The 21,750-nt window shown below is 38.3% G+C and overlaps 1 protein-coding gene across 4 annotated transcripts in view; it reads left to right on the forward strand.

Moving 5' to 3' along the window:
- The first annotated feature begins 4,370 nt into the window (after positions 1–4,370).
- The window catches only part of AFTPH (aftiphilin), a 66,942-nt gene continuing 49,562 nt past the window's right edge, over positions 4,371–21,750 (forward strand). The window contains exons 1-2 of one of the 4 annotated variants that reach the window (XM_047852267.1): positions 4,372–4,623; positions 17,979–18,070. The gene's annotated coding sequence lies outside the window, so the exon portion shown is untranslated. Of the gene's footprint in view, positions 4,624–17,978; positions 18,071–21,750 lie in introns of all 4 variants that reach the window. The other 3 variants (XM_047852269.1, XM_047852266.1, XM_047852268.1) reach the window with 3 other exon arrangements.

Consider the following 21,750-nt stretch of genomic DNA (forward strand, 5'->3'; position numbering starts at 1 on the left):
CGGTTTGGGGAGGGAGGAACAAAGATAATGTACACAGTTTGGGTGAGACAGAATAGTCTAAGGATTAAAAAAGGGCCAAAGGTGTGGAGAGAAGGGATAGCCGGCCCCCTGGGGATGCTGTCTACTTCTTAGCCCTTAGCTTTGGCTGACTCAGTTACCTGAGAAGAGAGAGGCTCATCATGATGGCACTAATGAAGGAAGGCAAACATCCTGCATGGAGTCTGAGAACAAGTCCTCTACCTCACGGAAGAGTAAGGTCCTAGCATAGCCCCTGTTCAAGTCTCTCTCGTCCTGTTCTGGGAGATGTCTGGCCTGATTTCCTCTTCGCAAAAGCACCACAGCAACGTTTACTTCATGGGGTCTACAGAGCTGTAAGAATTTAGGGTGCAGGGGCGCCTGGGTGGCTCTGTTGAGTGTCTGACTCTTGATTTAGGCTCAGGCCCCATCAGGCTCTGAGCTGACCGCTGCAAGCCTGTTTGGGATTCTCTTTCCCTCTCCGCCCCTCCCCCATGCATGCACATATGCATGCATGTACGCTCTCTCTCAAAATAAATGAATAAAACTTAAAAGTAGGAAGTTCTCCAGAAAACCAGTGGGGCAGTGTGGCCCCTGGAGTGATCTTAAGTTTGGGGAAACAGTGGCAGACAACTGAGAGACCCTACATGCTCTACAAGGACTGTGTGAGAATCAGAGATAATATACTTAAAATAAAAATACTTCGGGTGCTCGCTTCGGCAGCACATATACTAAAATAAAAATACTTCAGAAAGTTGTACAAATCTAAAATATTAGCATTAGTGCAATACGTCAGGAACTCTCTAGGATGCTGTTCACAATTCATGGTTTTAAACAACTGATTCTGGAAAAGCTGTTTTTTAACCATGAAAAAATGAATACAAAACATGTCAGAATTACGACAAATATCCATGTACCCTCTATTTAGAATTAATGTAAATGGATTGATCAAAACATCTAGCTGTACATCCTAAATATAATTTCTATTTGTCATTTATCTCAAAGCTGGGAAAGAGAAAATGTAAATGGCTTGCCACATTTGCTTCAGATTTTCTTATATATAACACATTGCAATTACATATAAGTCCACTTTAGTGTTTTCTGACCCATATTAGAGCCCCTAATAGAATTTTGCATATGTCATGCCAGTCCATATTTTTATACTTTAGGATATACATTTTTTATAATAAAGTATTGGTTTTAAAAACTCACATTATAAAATTCATATTTTACCCATTCTTAAACTTCATTCACTTGTTTTTATAATCTAACCATGATACCTATAGCTCTAATTTAAGTGCTGAAAAGTAATACATATATGAATATATCACTATCCACTAAAAAGTATAACTTAGTCTCAAAGTGTTTAATGGATTATAAAATGAAATCCTAGGAAAATGTGTAGATGAAAAGAACCTTGGAAATCCATCTGGTACAGGGTATCTTAAGCTGCAATTCATAGACCCTCTTCCATGAAGGAGCTCTAAGAAATTTGAAATTTGGGATGAGCATTTTCTGCAGAAAGCACCAAAGACTTGTCATATCCTCAAAAAGACACATGTGCTACTTAAGAGTTAAGAACCTGTGGTCTAGTTTCACTCTCATTTGACAGATAAGACTGAAGTCCAGAGAGATTAAGTAATTTATATAAAATCATAATGATAATAGACCCTGTTCACAGACCCAGATCTATGTTATTACTTTTCCAGAACATCACATTGCTGGGGTTTTATTTCTTACACAATTATCAGTTAAGGTCCTTTCAACCACATTGCTGGGGTTTTGTGTTTGATTTCTTATACAATTATACAGTTAAGGTCCTTTCAACTTTTAGTCCACAAAGTATAATTCAGTCTTTTTTCTTTTAATATCTGTTGGTAAGGAGGGTAAAATTGATACATTTCTGTATTAGTGGTGGCATTGTGAATTGGTATAGTCTTTTGGAAAACAATATAAGATGACAAAGTGCCAATAAAATATTGGGCCAAAAGACTATTAATCATTTTTATATTGGGGGAAAAAAATCCTAAAATTGGACAAAGCCACATGCACACAATGTTCATCAGAGTATTTGTAACAGTGGAAAATACTAATAGGATAATGGACAATTCAGTGCGTCCACTCTGTTGAATACTATGTAGATGATTAAACTTTCTATAAAATGTGAAACGATAGAAAATGCTTACAACATATTAAGTGGAAATGGGGATACAAAATTGATTTACATTATTACAACTTTGTAAAAAAAAAAAAATCTGCACAGGAAGAAAAACTAGAAGACACATGATGGTCACTTATTTGATGAAAAGTCTTAGGTAATGAATTAATGGTCATAGTGTTTTTGTTTGATTCAAATGCACTGAATTTTCTCCCAAATGCAATGCGTTTTAATAGTTTCCTACAGATTCATCAACTTAACATTCAGAATCAGACTGTCCTTTGGTACATTTTCACAGGCTTTGGAGTACTGTCTTCAGAATCCTGTGTGAGACTACAAGTTGGTTGATTGCACTCACAAGTCAGCTGACCAAGTAGCTACTCAATTTCCATATTCAAAGTTGGACACTGATTTCTAAATTGTACTTAAGTGAACAGAACTGGCTTCTGCGTTTACCTGACAAACATAATCACTTTGTAATCATATGTTATGTATGGAGCAGGGAGATATTTTTCCCAAGCAGTGTTTTCTTTTTAACGTTTTGATGTTTAAATTGAAATGAATTTAAACATTTTATTAGCGTAGGGTCTGCTTTAGGATTTTGTCATATGCTCTTCTTATTCCAATATTCGTTTAGTAGAGCTATCAAACTAAAATGTGTTCATCTAAAATCAAATTCCAATCTCTACACACACACACACACACACACACACACACACACACACACATATATATTTTTCTTTCTTGGTCAATAAACATTTATAGTGACCTATACATACATTTTTTTTCAAGCTTGCACGCAAGCTACACCAGCAGGGGGCGAAATACAATAGGAATTTGACAAGCCATATAGATTTTTCTTTAGTGACTGAGCAATAACAAAAAAATCCAGTACCACCACAAAACAATTGGTACTCCAATTTAAAGTGATGCAGTCTCCGTATTTTTTTACGGCAATTGAGCTGTAAAAAGACAAATGCGGGTCTATTTTAGCGCTTCAAGTTAATTTGTCTAGAATATTGCAGAGGCGGGATAAACCGTGATGAACTGCTTTTGTCCTTATCTTCCCCCCGATTTGTATAATTTCTCCACTCAAGGGGGTGGACACTTCTCTGTGGCTGAGGGAGTGTTTTCCATCCTGTTTCTTTGCGTAGCTGCTGAGCTTTACTGTTTTTGGACTATTTTAAATTACTCAAATTACCGGTGCAGGTTTGGCAAAAGTGAGTAGAATGGGCATTCAGCAGGGCTCATCATTTGCAGGGTAGCTTCCCCGGGATCATCATCTCGAACGATAACAATAATCCTTGAAGCCACAGTGGTCGGTGTTCTAAGAGAGATTTATGATGAGAGGAAAAGGTTATAAAAATGCAAATAATCAACTGCTCAACACTGATGATAGAAAAAGAATCCATTATGACCCCTGCTAGAGAAATGCATAAATTGATTTTATTTCTTTTGCTTCATTGGATATTCTCCCGCAGCAGGTATGAAAAATTACCACCGTCTCCATCTGTTACCAAAATTCCCACTTTTTTTGTTATTGGTCTCAAAGCCGATTTGTCAGTCTTCAGCGGGTGCTTTCCCTGTTTCCATCCTGTTAAGGTTGATTTTTATATACAACAATCTCTTTGTTGTTAACTACCAGCTTCCTCTTGTCAGTTTAAATTAAAAAGAGGAAGGGACTTAGACTGAATGAAAAAGTCGTTTTCCGGGGCGAAAAGGGCAAGCTGATAAAGGGCTCTCCGAATAGGCTTTTGGTAGAGAAGATAATGGTTCTGTATTGCAGTTTTTAGAGAGCAAGAGACCTAACTCGGTCCTGACTGAACGTTACAGTTAACCGGCTGAGGAGCACCTGTCCCTCGCCGGGAGCGCTTTTTCAGAGGGAGGCGGAACGCAGGAGGACGTCTTTCCCCGCGACAGCTCGACGACTCGCAAGGAAGTTAAAGGAAAAGGGCAGCTTGCCCTCACCCAAAATGGCGGCTGGCGCTTAGCGTGACCGCGCCTGCGCAGGGGTAAGCGTTCTGTGACACTAATTCCCCTGGAGTGTCCTCCCCCCCTTCCCCCTACCTCCCTGCACCCAACAGCGCCCGGCCCCGACCTAGCCACCTGCGCCCGGAAGTGACGTGTCGGCAGCAGCGGTTCCCCGCTGCATGATGGGAGAGTGTGTGGAGTGGGCGGGGGGTCTCGGCGGAGGAGGAGGTGGAGGCGGCGGCGGCGGCGGAAGAGGGCGGAGGGTAATGGGATGGGGGTCCCGCGACAGCGCTGAAACTCCGGGTGGGCGTCCATGGCGCTGCTTCGCTGACGGGGCTGTGAGCAGTCTGCCTTCCGCTCTCACCAGCTCCGTGTCGGACTAGCCGGTCCTTCCCCGGGGAGCCAGTTCCTCCCCCGGGGAGCCAGTTCCTCCCCGGGCCCCTGAGCCATGCCCATCGCGGCCGCCCCGAACGAGCCAGGTAAGCGCCACCGCTTCGCTTCTCCAGCCGTGCGGGGGAAGCAGGGTGCGGGGACCTGGCCCGGCCCACCGGCCGGACCCTTGCCCGGGCCGGGAGCACCTGTCTGCCGCGGGGCCGGGAACTGCGGGTTACGGGGACGGTGCCGGCTCTGCGGGCCTGCGGGCTCCGGACTTGGGCTTTGCCCTCTTCCGCGGCGGGTGCGGGGACGGCGGCGGCGGCGGCGGCGGCGGCGGGGCCCAAAGCTCAAGGATCCCTCCCCGCCAACCCGGGCACCGGCCGGGGAAGTGTGAGCTGTTCCCACCTCTCCGGCCGCTGCCGGGTCGCTCTGCGCCTCCGCTTCCACCTGCCCACAGCTCCGGCCGGCCGCTCCCTCTCTGGAGCTGTCGAGAAGTTTGGGGCTTTGCTGGGGCTTCCTCTTTTTCCCTCCCCCTTCCTCGTGACAGGTGTAAACACTGCCTGCTTCTCCCAGGCCCGAGGCCGGCTGCGACCGGAGTGTGGCTGCTTCCGAAGGTCTCTGAAGCAAGCGGATTTTGAATCCTCCAACTGGCAGAGGAAAGCCCCAAAGCCCATGAATCCTTTCCTGAAAGGATCTTTTTTGCTCCTTTCTTGCACTGCTCAAATAATCTGCGTTTCCTCCCCAGATCGCGTTCGCAAAGTTAGACCATTATTCTTTAAACTCCCGATTTGGCAGGTGCAGTGTCTTGCTTGGGCAGAGGACAAGACTATAGGGTGAACGGTAGTAGGGTCTTTTCTCCATTAGGAAGTTACTGAGCATGGCTAGATTTTTCTTACTGGTTAATGCGAGTTATAGCTTTGTTTCTCACTGAAGCTTCTGGGGTTGAGGAAAGGACTCATACTTGTAAATATTTTAGTGGGGGTATGAGAAGGGGGACAAATAAAAGCACTGGTTCCGTTTCAAAGTTCTCACTAGGAGAAAAGTAAAACTTTTGAACTTTAGTCTTTCCTCTTCACTAGCTTCCACGGAGTATTTCTCCCACTCCAAATTGGGTTTTTGATTTCGGGTTTTGTTTTTTTTTTTTTTTTTTTCTTTGGGGATAGGAGGGGGAGACGTTTCATCCTTAATGTTTACATTTAATTGTTACTCTCAGTGAACCTTTTAAACATTGAAATATATGCCAAACTAGGGGAAACAAATATGTCAACACTGTTCCGTTGATATAATTTGCACAGTTTATCTACATTTTATATGCTTTGCCAGCTTAATTGTTGACTTTTGTAGTAGTCATTTTTAACTTCGCAGAAGTATGTGTTTATGCAGAGTATTTGTGGTCTTGTAAATTTTGTGCATGAAGATGTTGCACATGGATTAAAAGATCTTGTATAAAACCTTTAGCCCAGTAAATGATACCTAGTAAATGCTCATTAGACCGAATTCCACTATATACTAATTAGATATATCTACACTTGATCAATTAATATATTTCACAACCTTTAGAAAGCTCTTGTAAGAAATTAACTAGAATTCACATAAGATGTGGGGCATTTGTTTTTGTTTTCTGATTTTGACCTAGAGATTATTATAAAAATAACCCTATATCAAATGTGTCCATAATTGGATACAGTGTCCTTAATTGCATGGATAAATTTTGCAGAATCCAGCTGTCCTTATGAAAATTTTGTCATCTAGATAAATCCTATCATAAAGTATCATTTAAATTTTTAACTTATTTTACTTATAATTAAAAGTTCAGAAAGCAAGTGAAATTTGAGTACCAAATGTTTTTTGTGTGAAATCTAAAGTGCTTCCATTAAGAGTCTAAAGTCTTGGAATAGCATCTCATTGAGGAATTACCCCTTCTCTCCTGACCCTGTCCCCCAAAACTCATAAAAGGAGGCCATTAAGTAGGTATTTTTAAACCGTCATAAATTAAATGTTTATACTGTTAATGTTATCTACAATTTGTAAGTTAAAAAATAAGGACTTTTTTTCTTAGTAGTTAGGCTAGTGAACCTTTCCAGCCTGAGCTTCATAAGTATTTATAGTTTTTACACAATTCGTAAAAATACCTGGCATTACATGGGTGATTATTTATATATATATACATATATATATATATAAATAATCAATTTGATAGTGTTTTCACAGAGTGTGTCTATAATACAATCACAGGTCATTTTGCAACTTTATATAACTGCTAACTCTGATATACACTATTTGCTATGAGTGAGATACTTGTCTTAGTGATTTATATAGAATATATTAACTCATTTGATCCTCCTAACAACCCTACAAACTCAGGTGGTATTATCTCCATTTTTCAGAGAAGAAACAGGCACAAATGTTAAGCAGCTTACCTAAGGTCAGACAGCTGGTAACCGAGCCAGGCTATGATAGTTTTGCTTATCATACTCCTATAGTCTTAATATAGTTTTTAAAATATGTAAAAGTATACAACATATTTTTTGGGAATCATGAGATCTATAACAAAAGTATAAACATCGGAATGATAAATACCAAATGAGAATTAAAGTTACCTCTGAAGAACTGAAGAGGGATAAAGGATCTAGGAAGGGCCTGTGGTTTTTCAACCGTAGCTTTACTGTCTTTAAAATAAATCTGAAGCAGATTTGGTAAAAGATTTAACACAGCTAGGTAATGGGTACTTGATCATTATATTTTTTTCTAAACTATGCTTGAAATTATAAAAGGTCAGGTTTTTCATTTTAAAAGTATCACTCTTCCAGCATTGTATATTTAAAACGAAGGTAGGGAATTAGGTTGAATGTTACTTTGTTTTGACTTCCTTTTAAAATATAAGGAAGTTCTAACTTGAAAATATTTAAGTCAAGAAATTGTTCCCCTCCCGAGTTTCTTCTGCAGTAACCTCCCTTGCCTGGGCTCTCCTCTTTTTGCTGCCAACCAGCTGCACAGCCCTGTATCACACTCCTAGTTTTATTGCTGACCTTACCCTGGGGTGGGGGCTCATAGGTCTGGATTAGACCCCTTCCCTAGGAAAAGGAAAAAGTCAGAAACGATACACTGGGGAGGAAGCAGAGGTGGGGAGCCATTGCTCATTAGTTCGGGAGAAATGAAAAAAGGAACATAGGTTTATAGTCTTTCTTCTTCAACACCACCATCCTTATTTCAAATAATACTTCAATAAACCTTGCAGAGATAAATTGCTAATAAATTAAAGCTCAGCTGTGTGCTCAAAACTTATAAGCACTGTTTTGGTGAATAGTTCCCAGGGGAAAATAAACTGGTAAACTAGAATACAGTGTAGGTTCCACTTATGTAAATACTTAAAATATGCCATAAACCATTTCAACTAAATACCTAACACCATGATATTCTCTTCATTTCATTCTTATGGCAACATGTGAAGCCCTGTTCTAGGTGCTAAGGATACTAAAATCAACTAAGAAAAACAACCCTCATTGAACTTCATTTGTGTGTGTGTATACACACGTTTGTGTAGATGTAGGGGGATAAAAAAAAAAAAATGGCAGATAAGTATCCTAGAGAAAAACGTCCATTTGGAGGGATACGGGAGTTCAGACTTTTTGACTTAGAGCTAGGAGGGAGAGGTTGTTGGAGCTTGCTGTTCTATATAGGATAGGGTCAGAGAAAGCTTAAGACCTGAAGGAGGTGAGGAGAATAAGGGGAAGAGTGGTAGAAGCAGAAGTATGCCTGGAATATTCAAAGAATTGCAAGGGGAATAGTATATGTGATCAGAGAGTTAGAGGGTGAGAGAGCAGTGTTGCAGGGCTTTGTAGAAATTCTAATGACTTTGGCTTTTTACTGTGTGAGATGGGAAGCCACTGCAGGGCTTATGAGTAGAGATGTGACATAATCTATGTTTTAAAAGGATCTGGCTGGGGTTGGGGGGGAGGATCTGGCTGGCTGCTGTACAGAAAATAGACTATAGGAGTTCAGGAGTGGAAGCAGGAAGATTCCATTAGGAGGTGGTTACAGTGATACAGTCAGTCTCTGGAATTGGAACCTATAGTAATTTCACCATTGCTAAATTCAAAAATACTTCTAGAGATACTCCCTTCTGAAAATTCAAGGCCCTCCACAGCCTACTTTTCCAGCATACTGCCTACTTCCTTCATATATCCTACATTCTAACCAAACTCTATTATATGACTTCCTGTTCTTTGATACTTGCCCCATACTTTATTTTTAGTGCCCACTGTTACTTGGATCGGATCAGTTAAAACCCTTTCATTTCAAATTCTGTCTCCATGAAGCTTTTTCTTGTTTTCACCATTCTTTCTTCCTCTTCCTAATCAGGTAAGATCTTTTCTTAGATTCCTCATAACTACATTTTACTTTGCTGTTTATATTCTGGCTTGCATTTTGTTTCTTATGTTCCCCCTAATTAAGTGTAATTTTCTTTACGATTGCGACTCCTTTTACTCACTTCTACCCCTTATAGAATCTAGCACAGTTTTGTATGTCGTAAATGCTCAGTAAGTAGTGGGTATGTATCTATTTAATTTTTTAAAGTAGTCATTTGTTACAGGGGCATTGTAGAAAATTGGCAAGCAAAAAAAAAAAAAAACCACTCCTACTACTCAGAAATCCCCACTGTTAACAATTTAATGCATATCTTTCCACCTATTTTTTACATATATAAACATGCACTTTATACCAAAACAGAGTCTTATTGCACAGACTACTTTGTAGGTTGTTTTGCATTAATTAAACTTCCCTTACCATTTCAGAAAATTTTCATCTAAGCTACTATATGAGGCTATATTCAAATTCTTCTCCAGGTGGCTCAATGTCCCTTTACAGCTGATTTGCCCAAATCAGCATCCACTCCATATTATATTTTTCTGGTTATTAAAGTTATGAAAGGAAAATGTTTATTATAGAATATTTGGAAACTGTAGAAAAGTGTAAAGAAAACTGGTATGCCCCTCGATGGCAGGGACCCATCTGTTATTAATGCCTGGCACAGAGCAGCACTCAGTAAACATGTTAAAAGGAATAATATGTATTAAAATATTAGTCATCACACAAAGAGATAACTAAACATTTTGGATTACATTCATTTTTTTCCCCCCTGTGAGTTCGAGTGTCCTACACACATGTATGTATGAATCCTATTGTATCTTGGTGAACAGGTTTGTAATCTTGGACTTTGTTTTGGGTTATTTCCATAGGATTGAGTCCTAGAAGTGTAGTTACTAAATCAAAGGGAAACCAATTGCTTTTCAAGAGGTTGTAATAAAATCAGTCCTTCAAGCAGTGGCTGAGAGTACCTGTCTTCCTTTAATCTCCTCAAATGATCAGTAAATATGCAGTTTTAAAGTGTTTACCTAGATTTTTATTTTGGATTTAGGCTTTCAGCAGTATGGAATATTTGCATAATTTAAACATTTTTTGAAGGGTTTAAATGGGAGATGTGTCCTTGTTTGATATGAGATTAAAATTGCTTAATAATGTGCTCTTAAAATAACTGATTCTGTTAGCTATTTAAGTGAAAGAAATACAATATTCTGGAACTATGTTCAGTATAGTAACCACTGGCCACATGTGGCACTTTTAATAAAACTAGTCCAAAGTAGATGTACTCTAAGTGTAAAAAAAAAAAAAAAAAAAAAATCTCAACTAATGTTAAGATACATAGTTTAGACTGAATACATGTTAAAATAATATTTTGGGCACTTTGGGTTAAGCAAAGTATATTATAATTAATTTCATATGCTTTTTTTAATAGGCTACTGGAAAAATAATTATGTGGCTCGTACTATATTTTAGTTGGACAGTGCTGCTCAGGAGCATGACACTGACTTATTTTTATCTATGGAAAAGAACTATAAGATTAACTTCACTATTCTGGAAAGCAGCAAATGGGTTTTTAAAAATCATACATTTCAGGTTGTCAGTGTGTTTTTCATGGGGTACAGTTTGCACAGTCATCTTTAAAATTGTGTTTTATTACAAACTATACTGCAGTTCTTATGTTCTGAAAGAAATACATGTAGGAGGACTTGGGGAAAGGTGTTAGATGAGGGATCAATGCCTCAGGTAAATTTTCTAAGAATTGAAGGATGTGTGGAAATGTTTTAGGTGATGGTACCACAGGTGCAAAGGCCCTGTGGCATAAAAGAATGTTATTTGCCTTTCGAAACTGAAAGAAGGCCTGGTGTGGAGCATTAGAAACGATAGGGGAAGGGAGGAGAAGGTGGTGACTGGAAAGATGGGAATGGCTTATATAGACTTTATTAAAGAATTTTTTTTTTTTAATCTTTATCACAGGGTGCTTGGGTGGCTCAGAAGGTTAAACAACTCACTCTTGATTTTGCCCAGGTCATGATACAGTTTATGAGTTCGAGCCTTGTTTCAGACTCCATGCTGGGGGTGCAGAGCCTGCTTGGAATTCTCTCCCCCACCCTCCCCCTACTCAGGCTCTCATGCGCATGCTTGTGCTCTTTCCCAAAATAAATATACTTTTTAAAGTTTATTTATTTGAGAGACCTAAGCAGTCTCCAAGCTGCCAGCGCAGCCCAATGTGGGGCTTGAACCCATGAAACTGTGAGATCATAACCTGAGCTGAAACTGAGAGTCTGATACTTAACCTACTGAGCCACCCAGGCACTCCAAAATAAATAATATATACTTTTAAAAAATCTTTATCACAAGTAGGAGATCCATGTGATCAGATTGACTTTTAAAGAGATTTCTTGGGTTGGGCATGATTGAATACCGGTCAGGGAGAGACCATTTAAATGATGATGGCAGCTTTTAGACCAGAACCAGAAGGGTGTCTGGGGAGCTGAAAGGAGGTACAGATAGATATTCTAGAATTGAGGGATTTATGAGATAAAGGTCCTCCTTTAGAAGGTAGAGGAGGGTGAGGAGCTTTGTCAAGGGTGGCTCTTACGTTTCCTACTTAGGGGATGGCCCCTCCACCCACTTAGTTACTAAGTTACAGAGCCCTGGAAGAGGACCAGGTTTGAGAAAGACAAGCTTGAGTTCTCTTGTTAAGCTTAGTTTGAGTTGAGGAATTCAAGAGGAGAGAACTTGTAGAGAGTTGGCCTGGCTGGTCTGGAGCTCAAGTTTGAGGGCTGGGCTGTAGGAATAAAGTAGGAGTCCTAGGATATGGAAATTAAAGCCTTAGGTGGATGAGATTGCTTGAGGAGGAGTTGAATAAGAAAAGAGCCTAGATGAAACCTGAAAGGACTTATACTACTAATTTGAATGTTTCATACTTACGAGAAAATTTCAGTTTGAGGCCTACTTGTAAAAGTGAAAGTAAGGAGTAAATTGGATTAAATAAGTTGAATATTTGTTTGACATGTGTGTAATCGAGCACATAATCTAACAATGCTTATTTGATTACTTTGAAACATACCTTTTCCTGTAGCAGAAAACAAACTGGGCTTCCCTGACTATTGAAGAGCCTGAAAACAATTATGAATAAATACTGGTATTTTTGTTACCTTAATAGATCTAAGGAAAAATTATGTACTTCTCTCCATAAATACAGAAAAGGCATTTGGAAACTCCTTTTTAAAAATTTTTTAACAAAGCAACTTAATTGGATAATTCTGTAATACGACAAAATGTATGTAACCTCAAACCAAAGATCAGTATCTTAATTTAGGGGGAATACTAATGCCTGCTATCACCACTACTATTGGATTTGGTATTAGAGGTATTAAGCAAGCACAGTCAATAAGGAAAAACAGAGACCTAAGAATTGGAAAGGAAATGGTCGGTCAGATGCTCCGGTTTGCCTATGATGTGATGATTTACAAGTAGCAAGAGCTTCCAATTTCCTAAATAGAAAATAGGATAGAAGTGGAGACCCCATTTTACATGAGAAGCAAAAACATGAGAAGTAAATACCTGACAAGTTTAACAACATGTGAAAATCCTATGTTGCTAACATTGAATTTTTATGTTAAATTTAACAATTGCATGTTTAGGTAATAGAGGACATCATTCCCAATTCACATCTTATTCTTTCAATACTAACTTTAAATGATACTTTTTTTTTTTAATGTTTGTTTTTGAGAGAACACAAGTGGGAGGGGGACAGAGGATCTGAAGCAGGCTCTGCGCTGACAGGCTGACAGCACAGTGAGCCCATTGTGGGACTCAAACTCCTGAACCTTGAGGTAGGTTATGACCTGAGCTGAAGGCAGTCGCTCATAGAACTGGGAGCCACCCAGGTGCCCCTAAATGATACTTTTCAAAGCAAGACTTCTAGGAATAAGATCTTTAATATTTGCATATATCTTAACGAGATCAGTTGTTTAAAGAGGCAAAATGAAGAATTGTTTGGATGCAGAAATGTTGACCTCAAGAATTTGTAGGTAAAACAAACACTTCTGCTACAGTGACACTCAAAATCTGAAGCGTTCATTTCTTAAGGCCTTTGTTTTTAGTAGCCATTTATAGAGTAATAAACCTACATTAAGTTAACTTTTTATGCCAAATATTTTTAATGGCATATTTATTTCTTAAAAATCATACCAAGAGTTTCAAGTATCAAATTCAAATCTTCTATTAGGAGCCCAAATGAATGAATATTCATTAATTTTTGCCTGTGGTTATCATTTCTTTCATATTTCAGACTCCTTCCTCTATATCCTAATGAGCCAGCAGGTGCTAGGTTTCTGTCTCCTTAGGGTTCAGAAGTTTACTTGAAACAAGTGCCAAGTGTTACACCTAACTAAAAGGTACAGATTTTAATCAGATTGCCAGTGACCTTGGTTTCTGGAAGTAGAGAAAAGGTTATTGTTGCTGTTTACATATTAATTTCTTAACATTCAACTGCAACTGAAACTGATTATTCAGACAGGATTTTATTTTTTCCAAGAATTCTGTAACATTTATGTTATATGTTAATATCTGTTTCGAGGATTATTGCAGTAACTTAAATTTGATCCTTTAAGGAAATTTTCCAAGTGTCATTTTTAAGTGTTGAAAATTTTATGTTGAAAACGTTTTTTTGTTTAACTCTGTTTTTTAAATCTTGAGGGTGACATTTCTTTGTGATACTCTCAGGGAAATGTGTATGGCAGAACTTTAAGAAATGTTTGTACACTCAAACCATTGTAAGTTAGGGAAGGCTTTTTATAAGAAAAAGTACAAATTTCATTGCTTTACCTGTATCAGTTCAGTGAAGTTTGCAGACATTTATATCACCCCAAAAGTTATAAAGTCCGGCAACATTCTTATCCTTTGGTAATTTAATTCACTGGTTCTCAACCTTTGCTAACAATCAGCATCGTTTTTGAAACTTTTAAAAATACAGGTCTTTAGATCCACCTGTTCTATTAAAGAAAGGAAAACTTAACACAAAGCTAAGATTGAGAAACATTGGTTAATAGGCTGCTAGAGGAGAAAAACATGGGGAAAATTTTTTGATTTACTTTGTTGAATGTAATAAAAGAGATAGATATAAAGAGGGATTAATTGATTCAGAAAGGCAGCCTAACCTAATGAAAACACTGGCTTTAATGTTAGAGTCCTACTTTCCATACTTTGAAACCTTGAGCAGATTATTTGACCTCTCTGAGCCTGTTTTCTCCTGTGTAAAATGGAAGGCTGAGGTTAAATTAGATAGTGTATGAATAGCACCTCTCATAAGTACCTGTGACATCATAACTTGATAAGTATTGATGATCTCACTTCACAGGAAACTTCATGCCTGAATGGGTTTTGAAGGTGTAGTAAATGAGTTCTCTAAACAGGTAAGAATAGGAAATTAGAAGAAATGACTTGTGACATAGTGCCAGTGGAGGAACCAGGGGGGTAGTTCTGTCTAGATGGAGTAAAGAGATAGTATCTTAGCCATGGATAAGATAGGAATATCAAGTGGACTGTAGTAATCTTGGCCAAAAATAAGGAGAACCTGAAATGAGACCCCATAGGTCACGGGATGTTAAAACAAATATATTGAAGATTTAATTTGTGGGAGGGGGAATGGCAAAGTAGGGAGCAGTCAGGGCTATCACTCAGATTTCTGGACTTAGAATTCAGAACGTTGTATAGGAACAAGTAGTTTCTGTTCAAGTACAGGTTGATTTCAGTTTTGGAATTGGGGAATATGAGATATCTTTGGGACAGTCAAATAAAGATATTCAGAAAGGTATTTGGGTACATAGATCCAGAGGTTGCGCAGCCTATAGATAGGGGTTTCAGCATTATGAACATATATTAAAAAAAATTGGATGAGATCTCTCTCTGGGATAAGGAAATATGGGAAACACTGAAATTTAAGAGGCAAGCAGAAGGCAGATCTGTTGGAGGAGAAAAGGGTATCATAGGCAAGAGGGAAATCCAGAGAAAATGCCTTTCAGAAACTTTTTTCACTTAAAAATGTGTTTTAGACACCTTTTCCTATTAGTAATGTAGCCTTATCTTTTTTTTATGGCTATACTTTTTATTTACCCTATTCCTCATTGATAAATATTTAAGTTATTTTCAGTTGCTTCTTAAAACAATGCAGGAATTAACATTTGTATGGAATGATCTTTGTGTACTTACATGAATGCTTCTGTAGGATACATTCTCGTGGATGAAATTTAGTCCAAAAAATGTGCATTAAAATTTGTGGTGTATTGTAGAGTTGCCTGGAGTAGAAACCAACATGTACTCTGACCAATAGTATCTTTAATTTTATCCTTAAAGTGGCTTGCTTCCTAGATTGAGGGTATTATGAATTTGAAAAATAGTATTTTTTTTATTTAATGCAAAATTCTGCGAATAGGAAAGGAACACTTTCATTTTATCAAATTATGTGGTTCATTCAAATAATGTAAAATGGGTTATTTCTATCAAACTCATCAGAGGAGAATTGATGTCTTAAATATGCAGAATAGAAATACTGCAGAAGTTTTAAGTCACCTAATGCTTACATGTTCCAATGATAAAAAAAAAAAAAATTCAGATTTCAAATTTTTTTTTATTACTTGACATCGTTCATAACGTCTGTATGGAAGGACTTAGTTTTTCCTAACCCCAGTGGTACTAATAGTATTTAGGGGAAATTGTTGGTTTTGGTCATTCTCTCTAAACTCTTCAGTGTCCGTTTTGGGTGTTTTGGGGTTTTTTTGTTTTTACTTAAAGTTATGACCTATTTCTGGCTTATAAATTTAGGTTTGTAAAATCAAGTTAGGGAATCATGACCAGCTTTTATGATAAAATGGAATAGAACTAAAAATATCAAGAGTACCCAGAGAGTAAGGGGGAAGTACTGTTTGGTGAAGTTTTTTTTGTTTTTTTTTTTTTCCCTTAATGTGTATGTGTTGGGTCATCATGCAAAATGTATTGCTTTTGTGGGTTATGTGAGGGAAAGTTTAAAATTCTGCTTTATAGGACAGGCTTATTCTCAAATCATTTCTAACCAAAATAATAAATGTTACCTTTTTTAAATTTTTACCCTTTAGCCTTTCTACCTTTAATGAGAAAGTAAACTTTAAACCAAGAAACAACACCATTAAAAGGTCAACTACCTAGAATTTGTTTGCTATGGGAATTCCTTCCATAGTTTCCATGAAGGTTATCAGTACAGGTAGACCTACTTGTGGCATTACCTGTGTATATTACACACATGTACGCTCTTGAGCACTGTTTTGGAATGTGTTTATATTTGGTTTTTCACATATATAAAGCTTCTGTTTTACAATAATTCCCCCCAAGAATGTCATTATGTTATCTGTGGATGATTATTTTTAACCCTGGTTCGTTGTCTGGTTTCCTTCTGTTGCCTCACACATTTCTAGGCTATCTTCTCAATTGATAGGTGGTCAGAGGAAAATTTAAAGGAACAAATAGCACTTAGCAAAGACAATTTGTAAGGTAAATGTGCTGTTACATAGGTCATATTTTAAGGCCAAATTTGTGAGTTATAGATTATCTAGGATGCTGTCTGCATCCTGTCTCATTAGCTCAGATAATTGAATTCTAACTGCACTTGGTTGCAGCTTTAGACCTTTTACTATAGATGCATTTTCTCTCTAAAAGGTGAGTTCTCATGGTAGGCATTTATAACCTAGTAACACTGTCAGGAAGGGCAGCTGCCAAAAGCCTGCCATATACATATTTTAGTTACAGACTAGGGGTCTTTCGTTTTGGAAATCCACAAAGTAGGTTTCATGGGGCTCTTTTGTTTTCAGAATACCATGGGATCTTGGTTTAATTCATCAGTCTTGACCGGAATTTAAATCTAAAGCTTTATAGCAAGAAATTTCTTTCAAAACATGTCAGCTATTCATGTCAGCTGATTGCAAATCTGCGGGAAATTTTACATGAAGTACTAAAGAAAGTTGCTAGGAGTGGAGAACAAGAGCAGGGGAAGTTAGTTGGGCCATCCAGAGTCACGTCACACTCTGGAGATCCTGGCTGATGCCTCCACTTATGGTGAGAAACTCTTCAAAGCAGATAGTCATACTAGCTGGTCTGTTAAAAACCGTGAACAAATTTTTGTACTTTAGCTGTTTTGTTTCACTTAGCTTGTGTAAGTGCTCCCCCTTTCAACTTTTTTTTCAGACAGGTTCAGCACAAAGGATTGGATTTGTTTTCTTCTGCACGTGCTACGTTTCAGGCCCGCCTTTCTCCGATCACGCTTACTTACCTTGACTGAACTTAGATGTTTCCTAACTGACTTGGTGGAACATCACAGCTAGGGTTATAGAAATCTAGTGGGAGGTGGAGGGGCATAACAGTTCGAGAGTGGTCAGTGGAATACATGCCCCAGCAAGAACAATAACCGTGTATTCAGTTCCTCCCATGTGGCAGGCCCTGAGGATGCAGTGGTAGTCAACAACAGAGGCCTGTGCCTGCACAACATTTCCAGTCTTTTGAGCTCAAGTAAAGTACCTCTTGCAAGAGCAGTTTCAGTGGAGTGGTAGGATGGAAGCCAGATTGTGCTGGCTTGAGGAGTGAGTGGGAGGTTAGGAAGTAGAGACAGCAAATAGATATGGCCCTTTGAAGAAGTTTGGTGAGGAGGAGGAAAGCTAGGAGGATACAGAAGGGAAGAGTTTTGTTTTGCTCTGATTTGAGGGTTGGAAGACTCTTGAACACTTACAGTCTGATGAGAAAGCATCAGTAGTAGTGGAGAAATTCAAAGGGTCCCCTGAGCGAGCAATTCAGAAAGAGAACAGAAGGTCCAGGGGTTATCTGTAGACACTATTGTAAGTGTAAGCAAGATTTTAGTGAAAGGAAATGAAACTGAAGTAGTTCCTGCTTTTAGATTCTGTTTTCATTGTAAAGTTTCTGGGATATTAGGGTGGAAAATTAGAGTGGCTCATTTATTCTGCAACTGTGTAATAAGAGCAAAGAGTACTAGGGAAAAAACTGTTTCCAAGGGCTAATTCATCTATCCTCATTGCTGCTTCTGTTTTGTTGTCTTTGTTACCAACAGTTATCCAATATCATTTATTCTGTTTCAAGTTGAAGTACCTTTTTGGGAATAACAGTAATCTCTCAAATATGGCCAGTTGATGTGAGTTAAAGGTAAAACAATTTCAAATGTTTTTATCTATCTTAATTTTTACTATACAGCTATATAAACACAAGTGCCTTATGGGTTTACAGAGAAATTTAAAACACAGTGAAGGGAAAGCTCTTAGGAACTTTTGAAAAGTACCTTCTGTAAAATAACTCTTACTGCTATTTAGCAGCATTCATTGAAGAATGAATGCATCGCTGCTCATGTTGTCATTTACATCGTGTATATTTGTACTCTTGTGAATCATCCTTACTGACGTCAAAATCAGGAAGACAGAAAATTTGGTTATCACTTTTGGCAGTCTGGCCTTTTGAGGGTGATCAACCTACCTATAAAGATATTTTGCTGCTTGTTTCATTCTTTACCACATTTTTACCACTTAATTTGTGTACATTAAGATTAAAAGAAGACATTCACCTCTTGGTGTTTTCGTTGGTTATTAGTTTGTAAGCATCTTATTTTCTCCTTCCAAATTATTGTAGAAGTTTCAGGAACCTTTTTCTGAACAACTCAGAAAACTTTAAGGGATGATTCCTGTAATTCTAATATTTGCTGTCAGTTGTTTCTGCAGTAAGACATTTTTCAAGTATTTTATTGTGACTGATTCACCACTTACAAGTTACACTACTGTGAGGGATTATTTAACTTCTAAGCTTTTACTTATTCATCTGTAAAATGAAGATCGTAATTCCTACCTCATTGCATAGTATAAGGACTAAATGAGATAATTCATGAATACTTTTCACATAGTATCAACACATAGTGTTGAATAAATATTAACTTCACATTGGTGTAAGCAGAAGATGAAAGCACATGGAATATACTATTCAACAAGTGTTTTAAGTAATACTGAGTGTTGTGTAGTTGATAACATTGACCTGTTGATACAGTTGATGTCTATGATGTCTTGGGTTTTTTTTTTTTTTTTTTTTTAATTTGAGAGACAACATCTGGGAGGGGCAGAGAGGGAGGGGGAGAGAGAATCCCAAGTAGCCTCTGCAGTATCAGCATGGAGCCTGATATGGGACTCTAACCCACAAACCGTGGGATCATGACTTGAGCCAAAATCAAGAGTTGGATGCCCAACTGACTGAGCCACCCAGGTGCCCCTTGGATTTTTGTTTTTAAATCAAGTTTGAAGGAATTATAAGATCTCTTAACAATGTTCAGCTTTGGAATTATGGAAGTTTGATTAAATAGCCTTGAAGTTTGCAGCCTATGTTAAAAAGGGAGTCCTAGAAACATAAAACTTTTCTCAGTTTTTTACTAAAAAGCATCTATTTTTAGGGACTGTCCTTGTTTTGTTAGCTGCCATTGAGCAATATAATATGCTGAGGACAAGCCACTCAAAAAGAAAATGAAAATTATCGATTTTGTAGATTTTAAATTTTAGAAGCATGAAAACTTTTGTGACATCATACATGGTCCAGTCATCTCTAGATGTATCAAAAACCAGAAAGTTAACTAAAATCCCTATCTTCATATGGCTCAGAGGAAGGGCTCTTTCTTTGGTTTCTTTATGATACTATGACTCTTAAGCAGAAATGTAGGCTGGACAGATTCATTGACACTACATTTTGATAGTATCTTAAAACTCCAGCAAGGATATTACAGTGAAGATTTGAATAATTTGAACTACTGCAATAGCAGGCAACATTTGTAATGCAGATCAATGTTGTTGCTTATATAATATTCATTTTTCTAAAGAAAATCCAGTTTTTCCCCATCACTCACCCAAATGATTTAACAAGTGACTCATTAAAAATCTCAAGCATCATGGTAAAAAGGTAACAGTTTTGTGTGTGTGTGATCCATTAACTAAACCTTGCTAGTGTAGTTTGTACTATGTAAAGTCCGTAGCACAACTTCAGATACAGTGTTTGTCTTTTCTTACCACCATCCTTCTGGCTTGTGTTCTCCTTCACCCTCACCCCTGTTCCAGTCCCTATAACAATAAGTTTGGAGTGAAAGGTCCTCAGTAAAGCTGAGGATTGTATAATCTAGATGCGCTTATCTGGCCTTGAAAGTTGATATACTCATTGATGCAGTTTGGTGCCCTATAAAACGTGTGGGAGTCTCTCTCTCCGGTGAGTTTTTAGCTTGTCTGGAAAGTTATCTCAGTGTTTGAATCTGGGAAATTCCTGAAAGACCTCTGAGACCTCACCACTACCACCCAATATGAGCCCAAGGACCTGTAGGGTGTTAATAATACACTGGGTGGATGATGGAGGATAGAGGAGTGGTCAAGGATTAACTCTTTCTTAGAGGAACATGTAGAATCCTTTCCATTCCAACTAGGCACCTTCTTAGAAGCCTTTATTCTTGTGGTCTTTCTCTAAATGGATAGTATCTACAGCCAGTTTATTTCAAATTAACTGGGTTGTATTGTGCTGTTGCTCATCAAAAACATCTTTTTTCCCCCCAAGTTTTTACTTAAATACTAGTTAGCTAATACATATGACACCTGAAACGGCGTCGAATTTAGTGATTCATCACTTACGCATAACACCAAGTGCTCATCCCAACAAGCCCCTTCCCTAATACCCATCACCCGGGGTACCTGGGTGGTTTAGTCAGTTAAGCATCAGACTCTTGATTTTGGCTCAGGTCATGATCTCACAGTTCATGAGTTCGAGCCCCACTTTGGGCTCTGTGCTGACAGTGCAGAGCCTGCTTGGGATTTTCTCTCTCCCTCTGCCCCTCCCTCGCGCGTGCGCGCGCGCGCGCGCGCTCTCTCTCTCTCTCTCTCTCTCTCAATAAACTTAACAAAAAAATACTCCTCACCCATTTAGCCCATCCCCCCCCACCTCCTTCCATCAGCCTTCAGTTTGTTCTCTGTAGTTAAGAGTCTCTTATGGTTTGCTTCCCTCTCTTTTTCCCCCTTCCTTTCCCCTGTGTTCATCTGGTTTTTAAATTCTGCATATGAGTGAAATCATATGGTATTTGACTTTCTCTGACTTATAAAACCTCCATCTTTTAATCGAGTCTGTTGAGTTGGTTGGGTCCCTTTAGAGTCTATGTTCTCAGTCCTTCAACCTTGGATATTGTTTTATATTTTCCAGGGATGGGTTATAGAAATTGGCAATAAAGTCAGTGTCATGGATCTTTAGTGTGGTTAGTAAATTTTTCTTCCATGATTTACTCTCTGTGACCTAAACTATATGCAGAGTCATGTGAATGTTTGTGCCAACTAAGCAAACATTGACTTAGATTTTTGTTAAGGGTAGATTATGATTTGAACCACAGACCCAGTGAAGTTAAAATGTGATGATAGTTGATAACTGGCTGAGGCACAGAATGTGCCACATACTGAAGGTCTGTTATCTGTAATCCTCACAACAGCATTGAAAGGGAGGAGCTGCTAGCCCCTTTTTCTGGATAGGAAACTGAAGCTCAGGGCAAACTCACATAATTCCTAAGTGAGGAAGCTGGAATCTGAACCTAGGATCTCATTCCAAGTCCAAGATATTTCTCCTGTACCATACTACCTCTTGAGACATGCATATATTACCTTAAATGCCAGAGACAGGCAAAGTATAAGTAAGCAAAACTTTTTTTTTTTAATGGAATGATATGTTTATTATGGTCACATACATTCACTTGTAATGGAGTCACTTAATTGAAGTATGTTGATTTTCTGAGAAGCATTTTTTTTTGTTTTTGATGCATAGAGAGAGCAGAGTAC

The sequence above is a fragment of the Prionailurus viverrinus genome, chromosome A3, assembly GCF_022837055.1.
Source record: "Prionailurus viverrinus isolate Anna chromosome A3, UM_Priviv_1.0, whole genome shotgun sequence".
NCBI lineage: Eukaryota > Metazoa > Chordata > Mammalia > Carnivora > Felidae > Prionailurus > Prionailurus viverrinus.